This window comes from Rhinopithecus bieti, unplaced genomic scaffold (assembly GCF_001698545.2).
Source record: "Rhinopithecus bieti isolate Rb0 unplaced genomic scaffold, ASM169854v2 scaffold_13342, whole genome shotgun sequence".
Classification (NCBI taxonomy): Eukaryota; Metazoa; Chordata; class Mammalia; order Primates; family Cercopithecidae; genus Rhinopithecus; species Rhinopithecus bieti.
In genome coordinates, this window is record NW_016807690.1 from 2,157,041 (window position 1) to 2,161,620 (window position 4,580).

The following is a 4,580-nucleotide window of genomic DNA, read 5'->3' on the forward strand; positions in this document are numbered from 1 at the left end:
ACACGGTGAAACCCCGTCTCTACTAAAAAATACAAAAAACTAGCCAGGCGAGGTGGCAGGCGCCTGTTAGTCCCAGCTACTCGGGAGGCTGAGGCAGGAGAATGGGCGGGAACCACGGGAGGCAGAGCTTGCAGTGAGCTGAGACCGCGGCCACGACTCCAGCCCTCGGCGACAGAGGCAGACTCCGTTCAAACAAAAAAAAAAGAGAGAGAGAAGAAGGAAAGAGAAGGAAAGAATGGAAGGAAGGTGGGGGAGGGGAGGGAGGGAAGGAGGAAGAGCAAGCACTGGGCCAGGTGGTGGTGGCTCAAGGCCTGTAATCCCAACACTTTGGAAAGCCAGGCAGGAGGATTGCTTGAGCCTAACAGTTAAAGATAAGCAGGACAACATAGACAGACCCATCTCTATTAAAAAAAAAAAAAAAAAAAAAAAAGTTTAAAGAAAGCACTGAACTATGAATCAGGAGCTCTAAATTCTAGTCCTGTTTTTGACCTTGGCTATGTTAAGCAATCTTTATAAGCCAATGTTTACTCATTTTCAGATGGATTGATATTTCTTGCCCTGGCTTCCTCACAGGGTTTCTATGACAAACAAATGAGAAAATAGATGCACAAATGCTTTGTAACCTTGGCTTTGTGCAAATGTGTGAAATGAAATAATCTTTTCAAAGTCCACCTGTCCCTCTGGCTTCTCTTTCTCTTGGTTCCTTTATACATCATATATACATCTCTGCCAGTTGCCAAACAACTGCTCCTCCCAGCTTTGCATGTATATATCTGCTACAGCTTTGGGGAACAAACTCTGCTTGTCCCTGGTGAAGAAAGGGGCCAGGTCTCCTAATCCTGCTCTAACTCTTCCTGGAGTCTCTCTCTCCATCTCCTGGGCTCCTCCTCTAGTTATGCAGAGGGAACAGGGCTTCTGATCAGCTTAGAGCAGCCCAGTTCTCTCTCACTCAATGGACATGGCCCCAGCTCTGACTGCAGAGATCTGTCCCTTCACTCCACTCGGTTCCTTGTCCCAGCTTCCCAAGGAGCCCCACATCTGAGATTCCATAGACAAAGACACTCCCCCCACCCCCCCACCCCCCCGTGGCAGGCTGGGAAGCTGTGAGGAGCTCTGAGCCAGAAAAGGGAGAGGACAGCCCCACCTTGTAGACCCCACCCTCTAGGAATGGATTTATGCTTCATTGTTGGCGGGAACCATAGAAACCACAGATGACCATGAGTCAGTAGATAATAAACAGGATTCTTTACAAACAGAGGTTGCCTGGGGCAACCCTAGGAAGGTGAGGCCCTGGATTTCGTGGTTTGGCCTGTAAGAACCTCCTAGCACCCCGGAACTCCCAAACATAATATTAGGCAATGCCAATGAGCGCAGATCAATAATTTGCGCAGGTAAGTACTTCTGGGGTTCCTATTCCAGATGCCCTGGCACTCTGAACTCCCCCATCCAAAGCTTCTTTTCATTCCTCAAACTCACCGTGTGGTCTCTTGGCTCTTAGCTTTCCTACCCAAGCCCCCAACTCCTTGAAATTCTCTTCCCTCTTCTTACTCAGAAAATACCTATTCATTCTTCAGACCTCAGCTTAAATGTCAGAACTCCGGCATAAATGTCCCTGATTCCTGAAAGTGTCAGAAACCTCAGAAAAGAGGGCCAGGCATGGTGGCTCACGCCTGTAATCCCACCACTTTGGGAGGCCGAGGCCAATGGATCACTTGAGGTCAGGAGTTCAAGACCAGCCTGGCCAACATGGTGAAACCCTGTCTCTACTAAAAATACAAAAATTAGCTGGGCATGGTGGTGCGCACCTGTAATCCCAGCCACTCGGGAGGCTGAGGCAGGAGAATTGCTTGAACCCAGGAGGTGGAGGTGACAGTGAGCCGAGATCTCACCACTGCACTCCAGCCTGGGTGGGAGAGTGAGACCCCGGAAACAATGAGATCTTACTTCTCCCTCACAGTCTGAAGACAGAGCACTTTCCATGGCGTGCTGATGAGCCAGGGTCCTGGGCTCCTTCCGGTATGCCAGCCCTAGGGCAAGTCTCTGAGTCTCAAGGTCCAGGACTGCAACATCTCCTGTCCAAACAGCAGGATGGAGACAGGACAGGATAGGAAGGAAGTAGGAGAGGGGTCAAGGGCTCATGCTGGCTGGCGTCCCACCAGCCTTTTGACATGAATCACCCTTCCGCCACTTTATAAGAGAAAGGTAGACCTCTTATCAGTGGTAGGCAATAGCAGGGCAGTGAAAACCGTTTCCCCACCACGGCCAAGGCAGGGAATAGAGGCTGCATTGTCCCTAGAGAATTGTAAAAGACTAACCCACCGAAAGCTCTTTGTTATCCCCTGGGCCAGCAATCCTAAACAATGTCAGTGATAAAACATTCCTCCCTGAAAATGCATTTTATTGGTCTAAGATCTAAATCTAAATAAATGCTGTCATTACCACTGAGTTTTCATTATATGTGAACTTCGGCCGGATGGGCGCAGTGGCTCACACCTGTAATCCCAGCACTTTGGGAGACTGAGGCAGGTGGATCACTTGAAGCCAGGAGTTCGAGACCAGCCTGGCCAACATGGTGAAACCCCATCTCTACTAAAATACAAAAATTAGCCAGGCGTGATGGTGCACGCCTGTAATCCCAGCTACTCAGGAGGCTGAGGCGGGAGAATCACTTGAACCTGGGAGGCAGAGGTTGCAGTGAGCCGAGATTGCACCACTGCAGTCCAGCCTGGGTGACAGAGTGAGACTCCGTCTCATAAATAAATAAATAATATGTGAACTTCAAGTTAACTTGTTTTTATAACTTAGCGTTTAAATAACATTATCTCCTGTGCAGAAATTAAAGCTGAAAACTCTAGTTATACAGTGAGCCCCGGACACCCGCAGACTCAGCTACACGGGTTTCCTCCTTCTGGCTGGTCAGCGCCTCCGTCCCTGTGGAGCTGCTATGGAAGCAGGAGCTTGGGAGAGCCAGTGACACCATTTTACACTCAACTCCATCTTTTTTTTTTTTTTTTTAAATTTAGAGACAGGGTCTCCCCATGTTGCCCGGCTGGTCTCAACTCCTGGTCTTAAGTAATCCTCCCGACTCGGCCTCCCAAAGTGCTGGGATTATAGGTATGAGCCACGGCACCCGGTCAATCAACTCCATCTCAAAACTGGAAAGGCACACACACACACACACACACACACACACACACACACACACACACGACAGGCACATCCCTTGCTGGTCACAGCCTATAGTCACGGTGTGTTTATAGTTGAGGAAACAGTCTAAAGATGCCTACAAAGACCCACTCCGACAACAATGGAGAGTCCACATGTCCCGATACCCATATCAACATATGCTCTGAAGACAATCATAGTTATACCTTGATGTATTAATACTTACACACTAAAACGCTACGGAGAGTTTTCTTTAAATCAACAGAGTTATCAACTCTCTCATGCAGTCTGCTCACCCACATGTAGACACAGCTTAGTTTAACCTTCATATCGACCAGACCCCTATATGAGAAAAACTTAAAGCCGGGGCAGTCCTCTGCTTGCTTCCTGAGGACACCCTCCTGTGTAACAGAATAGCTTTCGATAAACTCTCTTCTTACTGCACTCTGTGACTTGCCTTGAATTCCTTCGGGCACAAGATCTCAGAACCCTCTGGGCTCTGGATCAAGATCCTTTTTTCCACTAACAGAACCACATATCTCTGCCTTTCAATGGTAGATTCAAAACACACAATGATGGTGCCATGATTGCAAAGACAAAGGAATAACTTGAGTTATTTTCCTCTTGTCTACTTGGACTTTTTGTTTGTGTTAAAAATTTAAAACAGCGAAAAAGAGGTCAGGTGTGGTGGCTCATGCCTGTATCCCAGCACTTTGGGAGGCCATGGTGGGAGGATCACTTGAGGCCAGGAGTTCAAGACCTGCCTGGCCCACATGGTGAAACCCTGTCTGTACTAAAAATACAAAAATTAGCTGGGCGTGGTGACACACGCCTGTAATCCCAGCTACTCGGGAGGCTGAGGCACAAGACCCACTTGAACCCAGCAGACGGAGATTGCAGTGAGCTGAGATTGCACTCTAGCCTGGGTGACAGAGTGAGACTCTGTCTTAAAGAAAAAAAAAAAGTGAAATGGAAAGCAAATTACAAGTTGTAATATTTTTGTTTTATGAGGGCCAATATGGAAACTTCAATTCATGATTATTGCTGAAAATAACTTTTGTAGAGAAAGGGGGTGTTAAGAAATAATCCATGCTGGTCAGGTGCGGTGGCTTATGCCTGTAATCCCAGCACTTTGGGAGGCCAGGCAGGTGGCTCTCTTGAGCATAGCAAGAACCTGTGTCTACAAACAATCATAATAATAACCTACGCCACATAGAATACTTTAGGCACCACATGACCTCTCAACTTTCCCAAATTTTAAGATAGAATGCTTGGAGTGTAAAAGTGTCATGGCCCTGAAAAAAGGATGCTTCATAATATCAGTTTGAGTTGAACCAACGAGTGGATAAAGAAAATGTGGGCCGGGCGCGGTGGCTCAAGCCTGTAATCCCAGCACTTTGGGAGGCCGAGGCGGG

The 4,580-nt window shown here is 47.8% G+C and overlaps 1 protein-coding gene across 1 annotated transcript in view; it reads left to right on the forward strand.

The window, feature by feature from the left end:
- Window positions 1-1,312: 1,312 nt before the first annotated feature.
- PLEKHG6 (pleckstrin homology and RhoGEF domain containing G6) overlaps window positions 1,313-4,580 on the forward strand; it is a 37,780-nt gene continuing 34,512 nt past the window's right edge. Inside the window, exon 1 of the mRNA XM_017883357.1 lies at window positions 1,313-1,391. The gene's annotated coding sequence lies outside the window, so the exon portion shown is untranslated. The remainder of the gene's footprint in view (window positions 1,392-4,580) is intronic.